General features: G+C 45.8%; 1 long non-coding RNA gene across 3 annotated transcripts; it reads right to left on the minus strand.

Moving 5' to 3' along the window:
- Positions 1 to 27,455, minus strand: LOC120321156. Of its 3 annotated transcripts, none has more exons than XR_005560745.1 (3): positions 26,837 to 27,455; positions 7,274 to 7,347; positions 1 to 42 (listed from the first exon to the last, which is right to left on the minus strand). It is a non-coding gene; the product is annotated as an uncharacterized LOC120321156 (long non-coding RNA). The 3 variants fall into 3 exon arrangements; XR_005560744.1 differs by lacking the exon at positions 1 to 42 and adding an exon at positions 52 to 7,205; XR_005560746.1 differs by lacking the exons at positions 1 to 42; positions 26,837 to 27,455 and adding exons at positions 52 to 7,205; positions 23,234 to 23,246.

Genomic DNA, 27,455 nt, shown 5'->3' on the forward strand with positions numbered 1-27,455 from the left:
CCTGGGTTCCCAAGAAGTTCGTTTATGACTGTGTGTGTGTGGCTGAAAGGAGAGTAGAAAGGGGCCACAAATTAGTTGTAGGCTGGCTTATATTTATGAGCGGAATTTACACAATTGTTGCATACTTTCGGGCCATTTGCAAATGTTAAATTAATGACCCCAGCCATGTGCAACTGGAACTCGAGTGCCTCTGCCTCTGCCTCTGCCTCCGCCTCCGCCTCTGCCCCAATAAAAATCAGTTTAATATGCTGCTAATTCCCTTTAAGAACTGGGGACAGCACGCAACATTGTCATGAGAGCCCCCCTTCCCCGCCGTCTGCGTCTGTTCTCCAGTCTATTCAAATTCGCATTCCCATAAATATAATTACAATAATAAAGGAAATATTTACAACAATTGTAAATACCTCGAGTCGAGTCGACAACTCGACACGCACGGCCTCAAATTAATAAAGTCCAATTGGTGCCATTCCAGTGCCATTCCGCCCCTCTTTGCCTCTTCCCCCGAATGTCCTGATTGCCGTGGCTTCCTGATGAGCGTGTGAGCCCGTAAAGACTTCCTGCCTCCGGGCCAGGCCTCTGTGCGTGAGAGGGCCAAAAGGAGCGAAGGAAGTGGAGGAGGAGGAGGAGGAGGAGGAGGAGGCGAATGGCAAGATGAGGACGATAAGTCCTGGGATCTCCTAAACTGTGACACTCGCCGCCTTTTCAGCTGTTACTTTTTACGGCCTCCTTCCAACCAAAGCACTTTGTGCATAATTGCACTGTCCTAAGCTAAATCTGAGTTGGGATTATTGAAAAGCGGAGACACAGCGCAAAAAAGGCAATCAAATCAAATATCCTGTCAATTGCTGGCATTTATATTACTTTAAACAGCAATCTAAAATTGTTGTATTGAAATACGAACAAAGAACTCGTATTAAATACAAGTTTACTTAAAAAATGTTATTCTTTTGACTTAAATAACCATTTTCTTTAAGTGAACAAACAGTGTCCAATTGGGTTAGCCGTCTCACACTCTTTATAGCGTAATATCGTGATTAAACTGGCCACACGCCACAATGTCATCAAATAAAATGTAGTTAAGAGGTTAAGTCCACTTGACAGCAGTTCGCTTGCCTTAACCGCCCCTCGGGTGGGCGTGGCCGTTTCAGTGGACAATGGCAGCAGAGATTCAGCTGGAAATTTATGATTAAACCAGAGCCAAGCCGAAAATCTGAGAGTTGGCCAAAGGTAAACCTCTCTGGCCTCTGGTTATATGCTAAAGAGATCAGTGCCTGAGAACAGTGGGGCAACAATGGACGGCGTTTACCGCAGGCCAAAGTGCCACACTTAAGTGAATTACAAAGGCAGATGGAAGTGGGTTGGAAGTGGGTTGGTGGAGGGTGTTAGGGGGGAGGGTGGCTACTGGGGAGGAGTAGACCAGTCAACGCGTTGACAGCCACAACAAGCGGCTTAATCGCATTAGTGCGGCAGGAACAGGAGAAGGAGTGCTAGCTGGGGCAACTGGCAACTGGGAACTGGCAACTGGAAAAGCAAAGGGACCTAGGCAAGTGCGAGCTGTGAAAACTGATTGTGTGGCGCCTCCAGCTGTGGCGGAGACTCACTACCACTCGCACTACCAATGCCATTCCGGCTGAGCAGCGGCATTGTGAGCGTCACTATTTATACAAAGAGGGAAATGGGCGGCTACAGTAACCAGGATCTGGATTTGGAACAGGAGCTGCAGCACTGGCCAGGGCAATCGTCGGGACACAAAGTTCACAGGCGGGGCACAAAGGCAGGAAATAAAAAATTCGTATTTATATTACACAAAAATGTTTTTTCCCAGGAGTCGGGAGGAGAGTTGTAGCTGCTGCTCCACCCCGTGCCTCACCCCAAAAAAAAGCAATTAATCTACGACACAAGGCAAGGACATGAAGGCCAAAAAAAAGAAGTAGCAAAGGACGAGGCCTAGTCGCTGGGCCAGAAGGGCAAAGGCAAAAAGTGCTTATTCCTGCTTCCTGCCAGCAAATCCAATAACTTATCTTGATTTTATGGTTATTTCAACAAAGGCCGGAAGTTGTAGGTGCAGCCAGTCGGCGAGGGGCCAACGACGCAGGACGAGGGTCCAAGGATGAGGGTCCAAGGACGAGGGTGGACGAGGGGCGAGGCCGACAAGAAGGACGAACAATTGGCGAAAAGTTCTGTGGCGTCCAGTTTTGCATTTTGCACTTGACATGTCATTGTGTGCCAAAGCGAAAGGCACCGGAATGGGTAGAGGATAAGGGCAAGGATCTGGCTGGTTGGCGAAAAAGGACTCTGGCTGTGACTTGTGTCTGCCATCTTGTTTATGCGACCGTGTGCAACTGCAATTGACATATGGCTTCTTTTCATTTTGGCTCTGTGAGTTGTAAATTCGAAATGAATTATTTTATTAGATCTACCTCGCCATGACCTCATCCATCTGCTCAAGTTCCCACAGCAGGTGATGGGCGATTATTGACTTTGTGGTTCGGCCACGCCCACACACACATACACCCACACTCACATATTTATAAGGCTGACATACACAAGATTAATTGTGCGAATCGAGGTGTGTATCCTGCTGCCTGTGACATTTATGAGCCGCATAAATCTTGGCCACTGCCATGGCATATTTAAATGCAACATAATTCGCCTGCCACTAATTGATTGGCCAATCCACTAGCACTTAAAGGGTCCAGTTGGCTGCGAAAAGCCGGCCCAGATTAGTCGGGGATTAGCCTGCGGATGAGTCAACAAGTCCCTCAGGATTCACGAACCCTGTGAGCTGTTTCAATTAATATTTAAATTCCCCACTCGTCTTTGCCGAGGCTCGAGTTAATAATCAAATTATTTTTTATGCCCGCCGCCAAGTACGGCGTCAATTACAAGTTGAGATTGAAAAGAGTGAGTACATTTTCCGGGGGTTGGTTGCCAAAAATGTGGGCTCTGATGAAGAAGGAAGAAACAGCTGCCAGCAGCAGAAAATCCCGCAGCAGATAGAACGCAGCTTGATAAAGCTTTTTGTAACAAGTCAAGTTTTCCGTGGATGGGGCATGATAAGCAGAAACTTTTTTCGTTCAGCCATTACATATTCATTAAATTGAAACCCAGAGAAGACGGCGAAACGAGAAAGAGAGAGTGTTGAGCTGAGCTGAGCTGAGCTCAGGGAGAAGCCATTTCATCTAATTGGTAATGGGACAAATACCCTCGACCCTGCCCGCAAATGGTTTTTGTATTTGCGTGGCAAATAATTGAAACAAGCTCAAAACTCGTTTCACTGCCGAGAAAACTGAACTGAGCTGAAGCGGCCGAATGACGCAATTTGGACTGTGTGATAACTGGCATCTGCGAACTCTGAACACATTGCGAAAATATGTTCCACTGATGTCATTTGGCTCACAAAATAAGCCGAGTTCATGTTGCCGCGTTGCAACTGCATAAATTGCAGCGGCCCACCGCTAATGGCCAATAATTTCTAATTAAATGCAATTAATGTTCTTTCGCGGTTTTTTAGCAACATAATAAAATCAAATAAAGAGCAAATATGGCTTAAAGCCAGCCAATAACCGCGAATATGCAGAGTGCGGGACCCGCATATATAAATCATACGCCATGTTGTCACAGATGTTTTGCCAGCGATTATATTTTTTTTTCACACACTTAGGGTTTACTCTTTAAAAGGAAGGAGCCCGCCAGTCGATAACAAACTATGACCTGCCAGTAGCGTAAATATTATAAAAATATCAATAACCAATTGCAAAAAGTCAATTTAATGCCATTGAAACACAAACAACAACACACGCAGGATATAGCATAAATATAAATTGTGGGCAAAAATATTTGTCCGCAAACGAAGAGTGATTTACATGCGTGCTGACGAAATCGCAGATGCTAATTTTTTAACCAAACAGTATTGCGTATTGAAATGCATCCAATAATACAATTGTATATTTATATTTGTACACAATTGAGTGTGTGTGTATGCAGATGGGTTTTTGTGTGTGTGTGTGGCCAACGGAAACTGATCACAAAATGGCCGCAATTAAACAATCAGCACAACAATTACAATTGTCGACACGATGCTGGCGTAGGAAATGGCTATCGCTGACAATGTTGTTAGTTGGCATTAATTTATTGTATATACACAATGTATATTGTATTCAACCGCCGTGGCAATTAACTTTTCAATAAACTGCATGACTATGTGGCTATGTGACAAGCTCTGCGGATTTATGGCGCAAGTTTTGTCACGCAGAAAAATCATGGCCTACACTCGTTCATCTTTATCGGCAGCTAAATGTAGCTAAATGTTTGCTCGGAAGCGGAAGGAGCGGCTACGCTACGTATGATTGATATGTTAATGCAGCACGTATACGCCGCGTGTGCCGTCATCTCTGCTTCTCTGCTCCTTTGCTCCTGGGCCATCATTTGCATATAGACATAATATGCAAATATCTGCCGCAATCTCACGATGTGTGTGTGTGTGCAGAGCGCAAGGATGGCAGGGATGTGAGTGGATGGCAGCTGGATGAGCCAGAAAAGTATCTGGCAAGTTGTGAATATGCTGCAGATGTTGACAAAATGTGTGTAAGCATAAATTTATGCATGTGCCACATTGGATAAACATTTGCCACACACTCAGCACACACCCCGCTTTTCTTTCTTTCATTCACCAAGTGAACCAGCTTTGAATTGGCTTATTAGGCGGCAGCCCTTTAACGAGACGAACTGCAGGTGGGCATCCTGGAATCCTGGCAATCCGTAGCTCTGAAGCTCCGAAGCTCCGAAGCTGACACATCCAGTGGATTGCAGTAACATGCGGCATGCCGTTGACAATGTTGCACGTTTTTTTCACCGCTTCTTGCCTGGGCTTTCACCTCACCGCCCCCGCTGCCTGCCGCCTTTTGTCTGGCCGATTTGCGCCTGATTTGTTGGCCCGCCAGTCCATTGGCTTGGCTTTTCGGCTGGGGTCTCTTTGGGTCAGAAGCCATGGACAAATAAAAAGCCGCCACACAAAAGCCAGCCACCGAATGTTAGAGTGGGAGTGGGCTTTGCTTTCATGTCAGCCGGCATATGTCCTTTGTAATCGTGGTGCTGCCTTTTTTTACCCCAGTTGCTGGTCCTGTTTTCCTTATTTTTGTTTTTTAGCCTAAGCTGATTTGGTTTGGCACTGCTTTTTTGTCGCTACAAATAGGCGTATGAGTGATATTACTGTGTTTTTCTCTGAGCGCCCTTTTGTTGGCAACAATTGATTGATTGATTGAACGTTTTGATAAGTGCTGTCAGTGGTTTACTCCCTGGTCGTTGATTTGCCAAAGGACTTGGGCCGATAAGCCCGTTGCAGTGGGTCAGCCAGCACTGGAGAACTGGAGAAATGGAAAATGGCAAAGCTGGAGGAGCTAGTCAGGGCCAGACAGAACACTCGAAGAGAGCACACTCGAAGCCAGTCGGAGCACTCGAGAACTTCCGCCAAGACAAAGACCAACTGCAGCCTCCACTCGCCTCCATTCGCCACCACTCGCACTCGAAACGGATTTCCTTGTTATGCACACCAGCTACGTCCAAATAACAATGTGGCATCCTGGCGCACCAGGATATTCTTGGCACGGACTTCAATGCGGAGTCGCCTCGCAATTAGCACGCATCAATAGGCACGCTCCTGCACTCCAGCACAAAGCGACTCAAATGGCTAAGGCGAATGCTAATCAAGTGGAGACGAAAAGTCATCTACCTTGGGTAGCTGCACTCGAAAAAAAAATGTGTGATGGCAGGAATCACCGATACGAGCAAGTCGGCTAGCTTTCAAACAGTTCTCTTATGTATGAAGATTCTAAAATTTTATTTTAAATACTTTCAAAGCTGCCTAATGTTGTTTTGAGTGCAAACTTTTTCAGTTCTTACCTAAGTTTATTATACATTTGCCTTCTGATCGCAGCTCTAATTTTCTCCAAGTGCCCACCCCTTTCCTACGCCCGCCCCAAACCCACTTTCACACATGCCAAGTGCCATAGATCATAGTCAGTTTCAGCTGAGGACCAAAAAGGCAAAAAAAAAATAAAACAAGAAAAAGGAAAAGAAATTGAGTATAAGGCACTACAAACGGCGGCACTACAAACGAGAAACGAGAATGTCCTGAGTGTGTGCTTGTGGCAGCCACCGCAGGTGGCACAGCAGGTTGGTGGTTTCTGGCCGAAAGTTTCGCCACAATTAATGTGAATGGTGAATATGTTTAATTGTCGACAGGCATGCCATAACCAAAAGGAGCAAGGACGAGCTCTGGCTGGGAAAACCCAACAAAAAAAGCCAAACGACATGCAAATTTCCTTGGGATAAGATTCAAGTTTTCTCGCTTTCCCCGAGGAGGACAAAGGAGGAAAAAGTGCCTTGTAGAGCATAGCAAATTGCTAGTTTGCCCAACTTTGCTTTCTTTTCGCTGTCAGCGCCAGCTATTTCACGCTCAAAAGCGTGGAAATTAAACTAGGGACAGACGAAGACTTAGAGTGTTAAAATGCCCGAATAATTACGTGCAATTTAAGGATTCGCCCGTTAAGCTGATGTTGCCTTTAAGGGCCTTGGCCGGAGTTAGGTTTAATTTGAAATCAATTATGGCGGATACTCCTCGCATTGTTAACCTGTCCGACACATTTAAATGCAATTTAATGCAATTTATGGTCGACTCCCAGTCCCAATCCCAATCCCAATCCACTGAATTGGCAAGCGGCATGCTTTATTATTATGCCCCAGCATATGCAGTGCCTTGTTGCAGCGCTGCAGCGAACAACGACTCTTATTAAAAGCGGAAACAATGCGCACTTCCGCTTCAATTGTGCGTGCGAGTGCGTATGTGTGAGTGCCTATGTGTGTGGCTTTGCATATGTGAGTGGCAGTGTGCATGTATTTCAGAATTTCAGGACTTTCAGGTTCCTGTTCGAGAGCACGCAATGCGAAAGTGGGCGTTGCTCTGCCTTATTATTCATGCTGCTCCTGTTGTTGCGGCTGATAAAACTAAACAATTTATAGTGCCCGCCTGCCGGACCCCCCATCGCTCAGAAGGGGGCGTGGCCACTCGCAGTACAAAACACTTGAATGCACTCAAATAACGAGGCCCATAAATAAACAAGCGTTCAATTAATAGGGTCAGTCCACGTTGCGTATACTCAACGCACCCAGCACATACCCCTTTTTTTCAGAGGGTTAACGTTCCACTAGAAGTGAAGTAGAACTTTTGCTTACTAAGCGGAAACTTAATACGGCAAGAAACTCAGCCACTTACCTCGACTTCCCATCCAGATTCACATCCATTTGGATTAAGATTTCCATCTTGCCAAGCAGGGACCCCAAAGACATCTGAAAGAAATGAAGGAGAGAAATATTAGAGTAAGCTCTTTTTCTTGGCTCCCTGGCAGAAATCAACATAAAATTCACATTTGTCAACCAAGTTTTAAAGCAGCACACAGATACTCCCATATCAATCTGCAGTCACACAAGGCGACTGCCTGCCATCTGCCACGCCCACTTGTAAGACACAGCCAAATGGGTGTAGCTCTTTCGGCATTTTGTGTTGTGATTTATTTTAAATTGCGTTTAGTTCTGCTCGATTTTTCTCTGCCGGCGGGTGAAAAGTCAAAAGTGACTGCCGAATGTCTGGCTAAGCTTATTTGCCCGTTGTTAATGTCATTTTAAAGACAGCCAACTGACAGGCAAGCCCAACTAAACCTGAAACTGAACCAAACGAACATCACACAAGCAATCGGAAGCTGGACCGTGGGTAACAAAATATGCTGTCATCACGATTATCCTTAACGTCGTATGGCTGCCAATGGCAGTTGTTTCCTTTTCCGTTATAACCCTGACCAAAACACACAACCCAGGCACACATGTGATTCCATGCCGGATGTGTAAGAATTTGTAAAACGACCCAGAAGCGAGACAGAGGACACAAGACTCAGGACATAGGATATAGGACCTGTTTGAAAAACGCACCAAGGACTCGCTCTTCGATAAAAGCCAAAAAAGCAGAAGGCAGAAGGCAAAAGGCAGCAGGACACAATCATCTCGGCTGGCAAAGTGCGTTAGCTACCGAGTGAAAAAGGGTGTCCTTCGTTCGCCTGACTAGTCAGGATGGCAAAGAAAAAAAAAAAAAAGGAAAAAATAAAAAAGTGAAAAAATTCGGGGGAAGAACGATAGAGAGTCTCTTTGTTGTCTGCTAATTTGCTTTCGGCATTTTTTGCCGTTTGCAGATGTCTCGAACTCTTCTGTTTTTCTGTTTTTTCTTGGCTTGCATAATTTGTCTTCATTTTTTCGCCGACTGCAAATTGAAATTTAAAATTTATGCAAATTTTGCTCAGTCGTCGCTGTCAAGGCAAAAGGGTGTTCTGCTGCCACATTTTTTTTTTCGGCGAAACTTCAATTTGATTTCATTTTTGATGGTGTTGGTAATTGTGCCAAAATGGGAACAGCGAAAAATCCAAAAAAAAAAAAAAGGGAAAGAAGGGTTGGAAAGGGGAGAGTGGGAAAAACACAATGGGAAAACTCTGGTAAATTAATCGAAATTAAGTCCGAACATTTTTATGGCATACTTGAGGGCGACGCCGCGCCTAGGGGAAAATGGGAAAATCGGCTGAAAAGCGAGTAGGCCGGGGACTTTATCTAAAATCTCCTGGCATGCCAACGCCATTACAGACTGAGTTTCGGCTCGCTTAATCACTGTCCAGCACGCAGTCAGCACCCCCTGCCTTTTTCCCCGAATTTTCCCGCACTTTTCCTACTTTCCTACTTCATTTTCGGTCACATATGAGCTGCTGCTGCTGCTGCTGGCTGTGTTGTCGGCCACATCGTCATCGCCAGCGCGCGTGCAATTAATTAAAAACAAACAAATTTGAAAATGCACGACAGGCTCAGCGGGTAAAAGGGTGCAGGACCCCATCTCTCTCCCCCTTTCTCTCTCACTCTCTCAAGAGAGAGAACGAGTCCGCAGTTTCGAAGCCTTCCAGAGGAAGCCAAACTGTCAATGAACAATGCCAGCCAGCAGGACACTGGGCTCTGGACACTGGGCACTGGACGTACTGCACATAGAGGACACTGGACACAGAGGACACTGGACTGCGGACACTGGACAGTGGACAGTCGCCTGGCAGGCGACAAAGTTGCTGCCCTAAGCGTTTTTTAATGCACAGCACAGATTTCCTGCAGCTGCCCCGCCCTGCGCCCCATTTTCCTCTCTGGGGCCCTTTGGTAATTTCGTTTTATTATTTTGCAGTTTTCTGTTGCCAGCTTCGCTCCACTTTGTAAATATTAAATTATGAGCGAGCAACGGGCACAGCAGCAGCGGCAGCAAAAAAAAAAAAATGCGAAAAAAAAGTGAAGAAAAAAGAAGAAACGAATCAACGAACTTCTGAAATTTCCCAAATGGAAACAGGAACACGAACACGAACACGAATACGGGTCCGGGCACAAAAACAGATAACAGTTACGCTTACGGCCGTAATAACTGCAGTCTGCCGTACGGAGCACCGCACTCCGCACTCCTGAATCCGGGGACTCCGGCCAACGTCTGCAGTTGGCAGTTATGACACCAGGTGAGTGCCCATCCTACCGACTTCTTTTGGCCTGAAAAAGGGAGTTACTTTCGGGGTATTACCAAAGTACTAAGAAGTTTGCGGGCTTCGTTAACTGGATAGAGTATATAAATTATTGAAATAAGCGTAAGTGTGGAGAAAGGTTTTGCCAGGATACTTGGCTCGCACTTAGATACTTGGTATTTAAATTAAAGTTTTTGTTTAATAATTATTTAAAAAGTGTTCTACAAAATCCGAAGATTTAGCTGACTTCACACTTTGGTATTTTGTAATTCAACACCAGTGCTTTTAATCCTCAGTTTGAAGTACCCAAACCAGACTAGATTACCCAAAAACTCGATTTACTTTATTAAATCTGTGCCTAGCCTGGCTTTCTCTCCAGTTCTGTTTGTTTTCCGACTTCACGGCCGCTTAGGCACCGAAAATCCTCATCGCAACGCTGCGTAACCATAATGTGTGTATGCTCCAACTGCTCCTTGCGGATCCTTGCCTGCAACGTTCAACAATTACATGAAGCCTTGCCCCCTGCAACCAGGCAGCGCCACATGCAGCAAATGGCTCTGTGGCAAGTGTCGGAGAATGGGCTTGAATTCATACATGGATATGCCAATGATGGTCATCGTGCTAACTGCTTTAAGTGCAGACAGAGAAGGATAAACCAAATGGAACGAGTGAGAAGGACCGGGCACTTCAGTGAAAAATTGAAATTGAAAAAACGACAAAAGTTTGCGGCCGCATCCGGAGCAGAGTCCCTCATCTTCCTGCTCCGCCTGCTTCCTGCCTTCCGTTCCAAAAAAAAAATCTACAGACCATCCCATCATCATTCGCATTCGTGTCCTGTGAGCCTGCTGCTGTCGTTTGTCGCATGCAATAAGTGCTAGTTGAGTGGCGGCACTTGAAACCAGAGCCACACATTCAATTGGCCGTCTCTGGAACCCTTTCCCTGCTCAGCCTCGTCCTGGTTTCATTCCTAGCCTGTCCTGCCGACTGCCCTTGCCAACTGGCTCCATGTGTTTTCCAGCGGCGCTTCGGATTTCACTTTTGGCCCTGGGTGTCGTTGCTGGCGACCTGACGCCGCCATTTCCGCCGACCAGCACGGAAGTGGCAGTCGTGCCCCTGCCACTGCCCCATCTTCTGCCCGCGTCCAACTCTCAGCCCCTTGACGATCCTGCGGATTTGCTGCCGCGACCATTGCATACGAAATGTGTTGCATACATTTGCGGGCAGTGGTGGCGGCTCGAGGAAAAAACCAAAATACACAGAAAAAAAAAATAACGAAACAGCAGCTGCAATCAAAATGGAAATAAACGCGAGTGGCAAACGAGACGGTCAGAATGAAAATTCCCATAATAATAGTCGTGCCGAAGGAGTGCAGGACAACGGCAGGACATCAGGCGCTTAGAGGACGTAGCTTTTCCATTTTTATTCTTAAAGGTTTTTTCAGCCGACTCAAAGCCACCGCTTTCTATGCATACAAAAAGGTAGCATGTGTGTGAAGAAGCGGGAAGGATCCGAAAAGCTGGTAATGTCCTTCAGCAGTGGCAGCCATTTGCCAGTTTGCGGTTTCCGTTTCGCGTCCTTTCGTCGTGCAATTTTAGTTTTAGTTGAGTTTTTAGTGGCGTCCACAACTCGGCCATTTAAGCACATTTGTCGTCTCATTGTCCTGCCAACCACCAGTACCACCACCACCACCACCATCGCCAACATCGCCAACATCGCCACCACCTCTTCGTCCAACCGCCGCTGACAGTGTGCTAATTAGAAGTCCTTGTTGCTTGTGGCCACAACAAAACAGACGTGGTCTACAGGACACCACTACGTAGGGCATTACAACGCCGGAATGGCACATAAAACCGAGGGCAGGGAAAACAATGAAAACTACTTTCAGGCCAAAGTCAGGAAGGGGCCTTCGTTTTTCGGCCATAAACTGCATGGATGTCCTGGCCACTTGAATATCCTGGCACGTTTTGCGTGGCCTGCACATTTTTATTGTGCAGCTCCTTGCGATGTGTGACTTTAATTTCGAGCTGTGGACTGAGTTACCCCCACCCTGCCTTGAAAAACCCCAAAAACCGCAGGAGAGAAATGCTCAGCCAAAAATATAAATAATTGCTTTGCTTGCTCAACTGTGAGAGAATGTGGCCAGGATATGGATGGAGGATACTGGCTGGTTGACTGGTTGGCTGGATGCCTGGCATTGTCTTGCAGTGCAACGCACATTAGTTCTCGTCTCAGTCGACAAGCCCCCATATAAATATATATATATATATATATGTATATATAGTGTATATACGTCTCTGAGTTTAAGGGGGCTTAGGGTCTCGGACCACATGACTTCATTTTTCCCCGGGCCGGAGAGCATTTATAAAATAAAATTTGTTTATTATGAAAATGCAGCGATGCGAGATAAGCAAGTGCCAGTTGCGAGCCACAACAAAGTTGGCCACTTAACTGGCCAGCTATATAGCATACAGCTAGCCAGTCATCCACCACGTTTGCCCCCAACTTTGCTTTCCCAACTTTTCCCAGCCATTTTCCCTTCCTGCATATCCTTGTTAATTGCTGCGGTTTCCGACTGCTGCCTTGCCGTCGTGCCAACAAAAATAAATGAATATTTTTGCGCTAGCTTAGACATGAGTGCAGAATAAATTGTTTGGCATCTTCTGCTAGCTGAATTACGCTGCACTTGTATCTGCAACTTGTATCTTTTGTTGGCAAATCATGTGCCCGCAAGACTTGGCTAAGTAATGGCCAGAGCATAAATAAGCCACCCCACTTTTGATAACCCAATGAAGTTTTATGACCGGAAACGGAAATGCGCGCTTTCCCAGTGGGCAACAGTAACTAACGAAGCACAAAGCACTTTTCTGATGGCCGCATAAAAAGGCTAAGCGACAGCATAAACATTCATGAGCCCACTCGCTAGAGGTGGCAACAAATCGATTATAGCCAATATTGGCCAACTCCTTGAGAGCCTGGCCATTATCTCAATTCTGATTGTGATTCTGCGTGGCGCTCGCTACTGTGCATAATTCATGCTGGCCATAACTCAGAGCTGTGACGGCGAATGGTTAAAAATGTCTTCCAACTGCAACCATAATTCCTGCAACTCGACGGCAATAAATCACAAAATTTCCTTCTTCAATCTGCTTTGGAATCTGTGGCCCTGCTCGCAAAAGGATGAAAATGAAAATGCATTGGCATTGCCTGGAAAAACGGCAGCCACTTACACACACACACACACGCGACATATACGTGTGACAGACGCCAGGGAAATGGGGAATTTCCCAGCCGTTTTCCCTCTGCCCCTTTTGCTGCTGTTAATTTCATTCATTATTTATGGTTTACCTCAAAAACGCATCAGTGCTGCTGCATCGAAGGGCAGATGGCAGTTGTAACCGGCAATCCAGCAACGTGCCACCTGCCACATGCCACCTGCAACGTGCAAACCCATTCCCATCCCCCCAAATGTACACTTTTAATTAACAAACGCACGAAAATGCTATTTTACATGAGGCGTGCTCAACTGGGGCTGTCACAGGGAGTGCCACAAGTGTGGGCTAAAAGCTCGTTATTAGGGTAGAAGTCAAACAGATATTGCATGTGTGAGCATTAATGCAAATGCGCACACTAGAAGGTAATAGAAAGGAAACGGGGAAATAAACAGAGTTAGGAAGTACAATGGCTTCGATTAAATAACTGTGTAGTAAAATGGGTTAATGGTTACTTAAACAGCTATAAAAAAAGCGAGGATGTCAAGCAGCAAAACATGAGGAAACAAAAATATAAATACAAGTTTTAGTGGAAATACATGTGCCACAATAATGTAGAACTTAGTTTCGGTAATCATAAGTAAGAAATAAAATATTCAAAAATCCAATAATATTAATTTAACTAGACTTTAGATGTTCGAAAGCATATATGTAGTAGCATTTCACCTGCAAGCCTCATATCTATCTATTTTTGTGAGCAATCATCGCTGCAGGCTGCATTTCGCAACTTCTTTGCGGCAAGTGCATTGTTGTGACACCCCCTCGATGCAATTAAGAGCGGGCATTAATCAACAGGCTCAAAGCGCGTCTTGCCCCCCAAAAAGCGTTGGGAACTATTACAGTTTTTGGCCAGCTTATGCCCCCTTTTGCCGTACTGCTCGTTTTTGGCCCACAGAGGATGCTTTAATTTATTTAGACCAAATACAACGCAAGCGAAAAATGGCAAACGACGGAAATTTATCTCCTGCACGCCTTGTCGCATAAATTATGTCGAAGAAGAGAGAGTGCTGCCCGCCCTCTCCCCCCTTTCGCAATTTCCCCGCGTCTGGCGAAATTAATGAAAGCAACGCTGCGGCGGCGAAAAGATGCCGAAGCAGCGTAAAACACGAGACAAAAGACAGTTAAAATGAACTAAAATCAAATGAAATGTGGCCACCAGGGGCGGCGGGAAAAGGGGGGCGGTGAAAGGGGGCGGCGCCTAATGACAGCTACAATGGGGGATGGGGGTTGGGAGGGGGCGGAGGTGAAGGAAAGAAAGCGAACGGCGAATAGGAAGCGGAAATGAAAGCAGCGATGCCGAAGGACAACGCTGAAGATGCCATGCAATGCAATGTGATGCGATGCGATGCGATGCAGTGCGACTGCTGCATTGGGAATGCAACAAATCAGAAGTGCAACAGCAGCAGCTGCAGCAGCAACAGCAACGGCGCAGCAAATGTTGCATGGCAAATGCGATTGTCAAGCAATGACCTCATTAGGGAGGCGTGGCCAACGGAGGCAGGAAGTCGATGTTCATCCTGGCTGCCAGCCTCGCCACGCACCCGCCCCTCCCCGCATTAATAACTGCCAACCGCAAACAATTATGGCGAGAATGGAAGTGGCAACTTTGGCAAAACAGCGGGCTGAGAGAAGTGCACAGAAAAAAAAAGAGTGACAGCTCTTCACTCCTAAACAAATTTCAAACTAATAAGTGTTGAGTATGAAAGAACTTTTAAGTGGGGGTGACCACAAACAAACTTGCGCACTTCTACTTTCAAGAAGATGGAAGATGAAGCATATTTAAGAACATTTTGCCGCAGTGTGTCTAACACCTCAGATGAAGGGGGTGGCAAGTCTAGGGGAGTTGGGGGTGGGTGTGTGGGTGTGTGGGTGGCAAAGCCTGCCGGAGGCGAGCTGTCAGCAAGCATACAACGTCATATACGTCAACGGAATATGGTAGTGCGAATGGTGGGGAATTCGAGGGGTTTCAGCCTCTAATAATGGCGATATAATCAGTGCTAACAAAAAGCGACAAGAGCAGATAGCGCGGGAGCGAGAAAGAGAGAGATAGATGGAGATAGAAAGAGGCGGAGAGACAGGAGCCACACAAAGGTGACAAAATGTGACAGCACTAAAAACGGGACAATGACATGGCCACGGGAAAACGTTTTCCTGTCAGAGCCCGAAAAACGCGGCCAAAACACACACACTCTCACAAACACAGACTCGCACACACACACATACACACCCATACACACAGGCACCCACAGAGACACCTGTCAACCGCACTCAAGAGCGAACTGTAAACTGTCATATCCTTAAAGCGGGCTAAGCCATAACCAAGACAACCAAGAACAAATTACATCGCATTTAAGTTTCATAATATGCTTAAAATGAAAACGCACAAAAACTTTTCCAGCTCCCCCCCTCCGCTCCACCGCCAGCCATATTTTCTTTTGCGTATTGTCAGAAACTAAAGCCCGAAAAGCATCTGGCAAAGGGAACAAAACTCACCTGGCAGACCACCCGTTGGGTCCTTGGAGCGCCAGATCCTGTGAGTGGAGTCTGTGTCCAAGACAATGGGCTGCGACAAGTGCAGGAGTCTATAAAAACGAACGAGCTGCGGGGGTGGTAAGTATGAGGGGAGGTGAGTCGGTCGGTTGGTTGGTTGGTCGGTTGGACAGAAACTAAAAACTTGCAAATGCACAACGGTTGGAGCTTTTGGAGCTGGAAAACCGCATGCTCGACATGGAATTGAAAGAATAAACTAAGAACTGCAACTACAGGAACCACATCTCATTGTCTGGTTCTTGTTTCGCCCCTCCCCCCCTCGAAAAACTTCGCTTGCATTCTGTGCTTAAAAAGGATTGCAACAGCAACAGACAAGACAGCGAACAAAACATACAATTTTGTGTGTGTGTGTGGGAGTTTTGCTGTGTTCATGGCCATTGTTGCTCCTTTTGCACCACTGCACCATTGCACCACCCAAAAAAAAAGGAGGAAAAAAGTAATGGAAAAGTCTGCTGCTGCTGCTGGCGACTGACAGCTGTTGGCAGCGTTTTTGGACTGCAGTGTTACTTACACTTTATTGACTCGAATGCGAAATTATTTGCCCCATTTATGTTTAAGCAGCTGCACAGGTTGTTTTAATAAGCCAGCCAGCGGAAAAATACAAGTTTTGATAATTCGCTTGCCGTGCTTCCTCCCTAATGTTTTGAACTTTGAACTCTGCTTGAATGGTGTCACCTGCGGTGTTTCAAAAGCAAGCTGCTAAGAAAACCGTTTCATTTCAGCCATTCAAAAGGATTTCGAGTTTCACGGCAAAGCAAATTTTGCAGCAGTTTTCATAAATCATACATAAGCAGGAGTGTATGTACATATGTGCTTGTATGGGATAACAAACCTGACCACATGCAGTGTGGGTCACTTGGAAATTATGACAACCTGGCCAAGAAAACACACACACACACACATTCAGTGTACAGGCCGTAAGGAATGGCAGGACATGTGGGTATGTGCTCTTGTTTGCTGGGAAATTCATGGGCTCTTGGCAGCCGGCCCGCCAGATTCAGAGGTGGAAAAACAGCAGCGGCAGCAGCAGCAGCCCACGCCAATTGGCAGAAAACAAAACATGGCCCGCAGGCGGGGGGCTGCCACTCATTGCCAAAAATTCCTCTGCCTTACCTTGTTGGCATGGGCGTGGCCCAGTTTTTGCCAAGGACTTTTGGCCCCACCAGCAATGGCAAACCCTTTTTCATTTTTTTTTTCTTGTTTGGCAATCAGCTTCATCTTCTAGTTTTTGGGTTGAAGTGGGGTGGTGGAACTTCTTGTTCTTGCTCTCGCCTTTCATGTTTGCCAAACGGAACTTTGGCTCGTTAATATTTTTGTGCACAGCGGGCGTAAAAAGGATTCCTCTCGTCCAACAGCAACAGCAAAAGCAAAAGCAACAGCAACAAAACAATCAAACGAACGAAATCAAAAAAGTTTGGGACAAACGATGGCAACAAATTTTGTAAATCTGCATAAGCACTTCGGCGTACCAATCCCACTGAAAGGTATTTGCAATATTAATTTCCCATGCAGCCAGTGACTTGGCCCTTTTGTCAGTTAACAAAATGTGTGGCACATATAAAAAATTCATTCGCCAACGCTCGAAAGTAGGCAACGCCAAAAACGAAATATTTTCACGGCACAAAAGTGTCGAGTAATGGAAATGGATACTCAAAACGTAAAAGGAATGGCAAAAAAATAAAGGTAAGGGAAACGGAAAAAACGAAATGTGGGTTTGAAAGGGATACAGCTATGCTAACAAAATAAAATGGTGCATACAATTTTAATGCATATCAAATGATTTAATTTGACGCCACATAAAAATGGACACAAACGGGCGGCTGGTTGGCAAAGTGTTTAAACAGGCAGTTAGGGCGGTGGGCGTGGTCGTGGCCGTGTGGCATGCGTGTGTGTGTTGGAAGGGGAACAAAGAAAAAAAAATAAAAGGAGGCAGGCGAAGTCTCGTAATTACTTTGATGAAAAATGGCAGTTTCTGTGATTAAGCAAAGCCTGAAAGCAGCGAAAAGGAAGTGGATACTCTTGTGTTAGTGTTAGTGTTAGTGCTAGTGTGTGTGTGCATGTGTGTGGCATGTGGCATGTGGCACCATTCACTTGATTACACATACGGCATGTTGTGCGAGAGGCGAGAGCAGGAAATTAAGCCTGTGGACTAGGCGGAAGTGGCCAAAGTCAAACGATGTGCCAGCCTGAAAATATGTGTAAGTACACAGAGAAAAAACGCATATATTCCACAAATGGTGGCTTAAACAAACGAATTAGGTAATTAATTCAAAGGTGCTAAACTGGCGTAACTGCTGTAACTACATTCAATAAAGGATTGCTATCACACTCAATAGTTGTACTCTCCTTAATGTTAGGCCATTATTTTTTCCCAGTGTACAGTTTTCACATCAATGCATGGGTGTGTGCATGAGCCTAATGATGTCAGCGGCAGCAGGAACACGCAGTTGCCGCATTAGTTGTAATTGCCGCGCCATGTTCGCCAATGATCGCCGCGATTCCTTATCCAGCCTTCAAGGACCTGCAGCCATAACTCAGCAGCGCCCAGTGTGTCCTTTGTGAGCATTTAAGTAAATATCGACGAAATATGCCCGGCCACGCTCGCTCATACGACGAGAAAAAGAGACCCGCGACGACATGAAAAATCTAGCGAGAAAAACATCTTGCCATAAAGAATGTGCAAGAAAAATTGCAATTGCGATAGCGGCATCAGAACTGCAACAGCAGCAACCGTGGCAGTCGTGGCAATCGTGGCAGCCGCGCCACCAACAATGACAATAAATTGCAGCAAAAATGAGCAATGAGTAATTCATATGGTGAGACAGAAGCTCGAGGAACGGGCCCCCAAAGAAGTCGAGGGAATAGCCGCAGAGCGAGCAATTCAACGGGCCATCAATCTTGACTGCTCGCCCATACCCTTACACTGCCACTTCCACTACTCCTGCCTCCTGCTCCATGGAGCCATGGTCAAAAGCTGAATCTGCTGCCGCTCCTGGCGCCACTGAGTCTGCATCAATTTGGCAGCCACGAAGAATCGAGGGGCTCAGCCAGCCGAGCAGCAGCGGAGCGGACAGTGCGAACCGTACGGACACTACGGACAGTACGGACAATACGTACACACGGACAGACAGGCCACGGACAAGCAGCGGACATGACGCGCTTTATGTGGCTGCTGGGAATTGAAGAGCCCGAACAAAGGGAACAGAGGGAAAACAGAGGGGGGGAAAGTGGGTAAAGCTCTGTACGTGCGGGCTGAGCGTTTGTAATATGCTTGTAAAATGCAATAAATTTTGTTAGCCCTCGGACCAAGTCAGGACACAGCAGCAGCAGCAGCAACAGCAGCAGTGGCAGCGGCAGAGGCAGTGGCAGCATCGACGATGGCAAGCCATAAAACGCGTTTTTGATTTGCCCCGAAATTTATGTGGCCACATTAAATGCGAGACAGTCGAAAGGAAGCACCAGCAGGAGCAGCCGCTCCAGGGCATCAGCCGAGCAACAGATTGTTGAGCGCCATTATCTCCGTGTGTTATCAGGCCCAGCAACACCAACAACAACACCAGCAACATCGCCAGCATCAACATCAACATCAGCCAGGCAGCGACAGGTGTTGTCGTTATGTGCCATAATCTTTTTGACAACCCGCTGCATATTAAAGCAACGCCCCCGATGACAGAGTTGATTGGTGTTCCTGATGGCTGCCACCGGTCTGATGTTGCTGCCCCAACCTGTGTAGAATGTGTTGCAGGTTATGCAGGCTTTCAGCACTTGCTGCTGCCACTGGTTGTTGCTTCTGTTGGCCATGTCGCAGTGTTGCTAGTTGCCACTAGCTCTAGATTGATGTTGGCTTCTTGCTGCCGATGTCAGGATCTTGCTAGTTGCCTTTGGCTCTAGATTGATTGTTGCTGTCTGCCTCAAGTTTGACGCTGCATGTTTAGGTTTGCTTCTTGCTTTTGTATACTCCTCTTTCATTAGCTATGTGGCAGCGATTTTGATGTTGAACGTAATTAGTAATTGGCAATAATACAATACTCCAATACTTTGTTGATTTAGGTACTGATTTTAGTGAGTTTAGAGCTACTGGCTGCTGGTTCTATGGAAATTTTACCCCGGTTCTCCTATTCCATCTACTTATTTGCAGTTCCGCCTCGATCTCTGTTTACAAATCGTTTAGATGCTCTTGCAAATCTCTCTCTGCGTTTGCTGGTTGCGAAATCTTTGTTTGTTTATAGCAAGTTTTATGTATTGGCCGCTTTGCGAAACGCCAAACATGTGGGTCCATCTCCACCAACATACATATGTATAATATGTGCCGGCCGCTAAAATCGGAACATCTGCGTATGTTGACGTAATGCGAATGGAAATAGCTGCCGTTTATTCGGGCTAAACATTTCAAACTCTTTGTTTATGGGCCCGGCATCATCTTTGGCTTGGCTAATGTGCTCACTTTCGGCATGGGAATTCGGGAATTGGAAAGAGCATCTCTCGGCTCGGCCAATTGATATGCTGACCGGTTAGCCAAGCCATAAACTTGACAAGACAATTGCTAGAACCTAGATGCTGTGCTCGGACTAGTAATGGATTCGCAATTCCCCAGGACCGCACTCTGAACTCCCCGGCCTCCGATGTCAATTAAGGCTTTTCGGGCTACAAACTGAAATTGCAATCAAAGCCGTCCGCCCGACACAAATTGCACTCCAAAGGCTGCGAGATTTAGAGTATGCAGTATGAAAACAATTGCCCCGGTTCGCTGTGGAATGGGATATTTATTCAACTCTAACCGGGAACTTGAACCGAATATCATGCAAATTGTTATATATTTCAATATTTTATTAGCCCAGGGATACGGAATCGAAATGCGAATCCGATTCCAATGCCGATGCCGATTCCTCGCCATGGCCATGGTCATAAATTGCAGCAGTTGCTGGTTCTAGGAGTCGGCAGGACGAAAGACCCGCTGGCCATAAATATCGCAGCCATTACACAAAACACAAACTGCAGAGGGGGGGGCGAGACAAAGGGGCGACACAAAAACACACACATAAAGATAGAGAAACATGAATGGCACAATAAATAAATCGGGGTAAGCGGCGTTTTAAAACAAATAGAAAGAAATGAGAGTACACACACAGTACACCGAATAAAAAACAAAACAATTCAAAATGCACAACTAAAGCCGGGATGAGATAGGCGTTGAAAGGGGGGGAGGGGCAAGAGGATGAGCTTCGGAATAGCGAAATAAAATTTGCATTTTTCGCGTTTAAAGCTTCGGTCGGTATCAGCAAAACTACGAACCGAATATAAAGCAGCACAACAAATTCCAAAACGAGACGATGAGATGTGCAAAGTCAAAGTCAGCAGAAGCGAAATGTTATCGGTTATTGAACAAGTATCGTTTCGATGGTGGGGCCACATGGAGGGGGCTCTATGGAGGGGGCTCTATGGAGGGGGATCTAAAGAGGGGGATTGAAGATGCTTTGTATGTGCATATTCCATATTCCGCTGCTCACTGTTGTTAGGCCTTATAAATAAACGTGTGCGACTCATGGCTCATCGTTATGTACATATTTCTGTGCTCTGGAGTCGCCTGTAGGTGCGTCGTATGCTGATTTCTTGTTCGATTTTTCGCTGAGCTTTCGCTTCCCATTGTGATAGCACACATTTGGCTTTTAATGAGAGGAAATTTCCTTTTTCGTGTCAGTGACAAGACGGCGGCAGAGTAATGTTATCACAGCAGCACCGGAAATTGACCATCTGCATGTGAAACTTTCGCAGCAGAGAATAAGTGGGAGCTACACAGCTTATATAAAAATTTGTTCACCTTGCATTTAAGTTTCTTCTATAATCTTTTTAATTAATTGCACTTTATATGACTGGATTATTTCCCATTCCACCCCGGTTCATTCATTTTCATTTTTGTCCTTCTTCCACTCGACGATCAAAAATCATTTGATGTCCCTGAGCTCTTTCATGTGAATGTAGAAACTTTGCTGGGGAATCGAAACATTTTCAATACATTTGATTAAACCGGGTCCGGCTGCTGACCCCTTGAATACCCCGCCCACAATCTCATCATCGTTCCTGATGGCCAGGACCATAAAACGTTTATCTCCCACACTTTGCTACTTCGCTTCCTATCTCTTTGCCGCTTGCCGCTTGCCACTGTGCCTCTTTTATCGCAGTATCAATAAATTAATTTGAAAACTTTGTCGCTTCTATTTGATTCTGGGCGGACCGACCGACCGAGCACCCGACTCTGGCATTTTTCTTGTAATTTTTTTGTGCAAATTTTCGTCTGTTTCAAATTCGTTTCATCGTCGGTATCTTGTATCTATAAGTTAGCATCGCTTTCTGTGCCGTTCAGCCGCTGGCTCCCTGTAATTTGCTCTTAGCCCCCTTTCTCCCCTTTCTCCGCTTCCTCCACTCCACCCTGCTCCCCATTTTCGTGCTCGTCTTTTACTTTTTGGGCAAGTACAACTACAACTAGGACAACTATGAGTTCAGTGCGATGGCAGTTTGCTCGACAGGCAGTTAACATGAAGCACCTCCGCCCCCTTTTAGCCCGCCTTTCCCCCCATTTCCATCCAGCCAACAAAACCATTTTCCGCTCCCATGTGTGTGTGTGTGTGGGAGTGTTAGTATTTTTTGGCTATTGAATTGGTTTCATGCTCATGCATTTTATATGAAATTGTCTGCATGTCTGTCTGACTTTTGGCCCATCGTGTCACGCCCACGCCACCCAAAACTTGTAATCTAACCCAGACCCATGGTATTTTCCCTATTTTCGGGAGCGCAAAAATTTACATCGCTTAATTCGTTAGCCGAGAAAATGTTTTTCGCCTGCAATTAGTGGACAACATTTGTTAGCCAAACACTTTTCCAACGTTGGCAAAGAGTGCTGGAAGGGGGAAGGTGGGAATGGGGAGGTGGCTGAAATGGGCAATAGGCAATGCAGGTAGCTCTACTTTTAGAGCTCTTATCTTTATTACAAAAAACGAAAAACTGCCAAAAAGAAGGAAAATGTGGGCACAAAAAAATTGCGACCAGCAAAAGAATTCGTATAAGAAAAGAACGACGTGAAAAATGTGCAGAGGAGGCAGCCAGTCGAAAAAAAAGAGTCCAAAAAAATTGTGAAATAGAGATGGGAATTTTTTTGTTTTTTTCTTGGCTGGCGTATGCACGACTTTTATTTGAAGTTGAATTTTAATCCATGGTTTTTTAATGCGGGCGATAAACTTTTACGGCAATTGTCGACGGCATTAGCGAGGGTGGATTGAGAAGTGGAAGGGCGCTTCTCTTTTCTCTTTGGCTGATCAGCAGGGCTTGACTTAAGTTAACGATTCAGGTGCACAAACACCAGCTCACCCACACACACACACATATAAACACAGAGACACACGCATAGTGTTGGCATACGGTTTCATTATGCTCCCCTGATGGCGCTTCTGATGTTTAATGCCTTAATTAAATGTTTCATTAGCACGCTCGGCGGAGGGGCGTGGCAGGTACACGCCCACAGGCGCAGTGCTTGCCAACTGGCTCAAACATGCAATCGAAAATAGGTGGCAGAAATAATAACTTGGGCTTTGATAGGGGCAATTGGCTGCCAAGTTAGCAATTCAGCCCTTGGACTTTTAATTGTGCTAATTGTGTGATTTTATTGGATTTAGATGCCTAAATCTTTAAGCAATTTGCTGTTTCAATGTTTATTAAAAATCTATTTAATTGAATCTTAAATCTTAAAACTTAAATTTTGATAATCACGTGTTTACTAAAACGACTTTCTATCCAATTGTTCATGTTTATATACATATATATCTATTTGCATTTGCTTACCCGCACTTCCTTATCGACGGCTCTCCACCCCTCGCCCTCTCTCTTTCGACCATCTCGAATATTCAGATGTTTTGCCCATTCAGAATTTGTGTAGTGGGTTTTTGGGTTGCGGCATTTGTATGCTTTTGATACAGTTGTTGCTGCTCTGCTGCTTGCTTGTTATGGCCATAAAAGAAATAAATAAAAAAAAAAACATTTCAGCCGGGCCAACACGCCAAACCAGTCGGTCAGAGTCGCCGAGTCTAGCGTTTTGTTATAAATTCACGACTTCACGGCATCGCCAGCCACCCGGCTCTTTCTCGCTCGCTCGCTCGCTGCTCCCGTCTCTTTCTGGTCGATGGGACATCGGATGGCAGGAGCGACCTTAGCCAAGGCTGAGATTGAAAAAGATGACAAAGATGGCTGCAACATCCGGTTGGCCATGTGTGCAAATGGGCGTGTGGCACACGGTGTCTCAGTAAGTAAGTGTGTGTGAGTGTGTAGTGTGTGTGTGTGTGAGTTCACATATGGGCAATATGAATTCCAGACAACGCCGGCAGCGGCGTCTCAGTTTCAGCCGCAGTCTGATTTTAAGTCTGTTTCAGTTTCTGAGACTGAGTCTGAGTCTGAGTCTTAGTCTGGGTTGGGGTTTGGGCTTGGTACTGGAAACGAGACTGGAACTGAGACTGGAACTGAGACTGATAACTGTGCGGCGCCCCTCCCACTGCGCTTTCAGTCTGCCTGCTGTCTGCCAATCTACACTGGGCGAAAATCGCTGACTGGTGTAAGGAACTGTCTAACCCGCTTTCAGGTTTATCACAGACGCTTTTTATAAGCTTTAAATGGAAGCCACACTGAACTTTAGAACTAGAACGTTAAGATGTCATCCAATAAGTTGAGTGTTTGATGTTTAAATTCATAAAGCAAGATACTCAGTATCAAAAGGCCAAGTCTTAGATACTTTCCTTTGAAGTAGTTGAAATTCTAGATGCTTGTTGAAGAGCCGCACTGCCCTGCTAACTTCTCCAGCTGAAAAGTAAGTTGCGATCTCTTGAGCAAAATCTCGGTTCTATAATGCCCATTCTGGGTGTATGGGTGTATGGGTGCGATGTCTGGCCCAGTCGTTCGCACTTTGTAGCTGCAACTGTGCGAGTGCGAATGTGAGTGCGAATACGAATACTCGTGTCTGTGGCGATAGCTCTTGTTGCCGGATTGAGCGACTGCGGGAATGACGCATTGGCTGGGCCCCGCAGTTTTCAGTTTTTCGGCTGATTGTTCACTTTTATTTTTTTTTTTATTTACTCGCATTGTATTTTGTCTGGAATATTTTTGTATGATTTTTGCACTTATTTAGCTGGAGCACTGTGTTTGTTACTGCTGGTGTGTGCGTGTGTGTTTGTTACTGCCTTTGTCTTTGTTTAACATTTGCACTGTCAGTGTATGTTTGTGTTTGTGTGTATATGAGGGGGCGGTGGGCGGCTGGTAGTGAAAGAGAGAGAGGCAGAAGAGAGCCAGCAGACAACCGGCACAGACGAGACGCGCAGCACGAATGAATGGAGTTTCGCAGCCAGCGAGCGAGCAAAGCTATGGCCGAGCGCTCGTAGAACCGAAGAAAGCCGACGGCGCTTTCGCTCGCTCTCTTCGCGGCCATTGCTCAGGCGTGTAGGTCGTCTAGAGGCCGTTGCGAGCCGGGTCTCTCAGCGTTGGCCCGAAGCGGCTCTCTGTGTTGGCCAAAACTGCAAATCAAAGTCGAGGTCGTTGTACGAATGAAAGAATGTCGGCATGTGATTGTTGCCGGCGTCGCTGCCGCCGTTGACGTCGCAGCTGGCATCGCAGCCGGCGTCGCAGTCGCTGAATGATGTTTAATGCCTGGCCCGATCTGCCACCCAACTCACCATCACCACCCCCCACACTATGGCTCACTCTCTCGCTGCTGCATTATGCTGCCATGTATCTGTCTCTTTATTTCGCCCGTGAGTTTGTGTGTGTGTGTGTTTGTGTGTTCATGCCTTAACTTGGCTTTCTTTTGAATAATGTTGCTTCATGCTTTCGCAGTCTTGGTCTTCATCTGTCTGCCGCTCCCTCTCCCGCTCTCTCCACCACTCTCTTCCCCGCCAACCTTAAGCGCCCTCTCTGTCAGCGTGTACACTCGAAAAGAAATCGGTGTGCTTAGAAAAGCAACGAAGTAATAGTCTAAATCCAGTAAGAAGTATTCGGATATTTTACATTTTTCTAGTAATTATGAGCGCTTTTATCTCAGTTAAATCTTCAGTTTGGGGATCAAATATTAGTATAGTAATACCTTTGAACAAAAAGTACTTTAATTTTTCCTTCAAGTGTAGGCAAAAATGCTGTTACTTTTTATGTGCAACCCTTCCGCCGCCCGTCCCCTTTCAGCCACCCAGAAGGAATTCAGTTAGCCTCGCTCGCTTTGCCCATTTTTACTACCTTTTCAGCTACTCCTTTTTCATTTATTTTCTATTTTACCATTTCGGTCTTCTTTTTTTAGTACATTTTCGGCTGCCTAGCCGCTTTCGCGCGTTTGTAATAAAAACTCGTTATAAGTAGAAATTCTTTTCTTTGGGCTAGTTTCACCTGTCCTCCCCTCGTCCACTCGCCTTCTTTAAGCACTCTTTGCGGCCACTTTTCTTATTATGATATTCTATTTTTTTAGCTTTATTTTTTTTTTGTTTTTTTAGCTGTTTTTCAGCATGTTTGGCCATAACAAATGTGAGAACCGCCCGAGGCTGCAGCGGCTTAGGCCTTTAGAAGTTCGAAGTAAACGCCCCCAATCCCAAGTTATTTGCTCGACGCTTTTGGCCAGCTTAGCTCAATTAGAGCCAATTTGCTTATCAGCAGTCAGCGGGGTAGCCCGCCAAATGAAATTGTCACTTTCGACCAGCTGATAAGGGCGCTGAACTCCGGCGATAAGATAACCGCTCACGTGTAAAGCGAAATTAGTTTTGTGGACTCCGCACAAACTGCGAATTCATTCCGGCCACGGACTATTTAACATCATTTATCGTGAGCCTCAAAAAAGGCCCAAACAGAGCTGGGCAGATGAGCGGGTGAGACGCATGATTAGGCACAAAGTGATTGGCAGTGTTATTGACCAACAACCCATTTTTTGGGCCAGGAATTTGCATGGCCAACGGGAACGGAAGGCGATGGCCGGCTGCTCGGGAAAAGCGTGGCAAATGTGCTGATGAATCGCTTCGGTTAGATTGATGACTCGTTTATTGCATTGAGAAAGTACGCAAAGAAATGGTGGCTGCCACAAGGAAGGAATGTTGCAGGGGGTTTTGTATAGTATATTCCTAGCACTTACTAAACGTGTTTCTTCAATCGTGTGTCTTAAAACTCTTGAAAATTACCACTTAACTACAAAATTCTACTGAGTTTTGATTGTGGTTTAAGCTCCAAGCTTTCTTATCAAAAATCAACAATTAAATGTCGTTCTAGGCGTATACTTGATATGTTCTTTGTTTAATATTTTGTTAGCATAGGTTCCCATGGCGGATACCTGATATTTAACATATAATATCCCTTTACATAGGAATGAATCGACCCTCTACCACTTGTCACTTGCTTATAATAAGTGCCCCCTAATGACAACTCACTCACCTGTAGTTTTCCGGCTCACACCTGTCATATTTATTTTCTGGCTTCCCATTGAGTTGGTCATTGTATTTATTTGTATCGTATTTTTTGTTTTTTGGGAGGTGGCGCGTCGCATTAAGTGCAAATGGATTACGGCGAATTGATTATGCCCGCGCCGGAATGAAATTACACACGATAGCATTGTAGCCGTATCAGAACTTGGCCAGTACGAGAGTACAACACACAGACACAGCAAAGTGTACTTAACGGTTTCAGATTCCGCTGGCTGATCACTCGATTGCTTAGAATTTATGTTTCTCATTTATGCTTTGCTTTCGGTTTTGGCTATTTGGCAACTTGGCAATTTGATAAGTTCTCGATGGCACAGAGAGCACATGCGACTGCTTCGCTGGAGGCTCTCGGCTCGACTGACTGTCGCTGCACTTTTGTGGCCCAAAGGCCAGAACTTGGCTTTGGCTTTGGAAAGGGTTCCTTTGGCTGCTGCCTTGCTGCCTCGCTAACTGTGTTTTTTTTTTTTGTCTTTTGCTTTTGGCCACTCGATCGAGTGCCGCCAAGTGGAGCCGGGCAACCTCGACTGGCGGACGTTGCGTGGCGACTGAATGTTAACTTCTCGGGGACTGGC

This window comes from Drosophila yakuba, chromosome 2R (genome assembly GCF_016746365.2).
Source record: "Drosophila yakuba strain Tai18E2 chromosome 2R, Prin_Dyak_Tai18E2_2.1, whole genome shotgun sequence".
Classification (NCBI taxonomy): domain Eukaryota; kingdom Metazoa; phylum Arthropoda; class Insecta; order Diptera; family Drosophilidae; genus Drosophila; species Drosophila yakuba.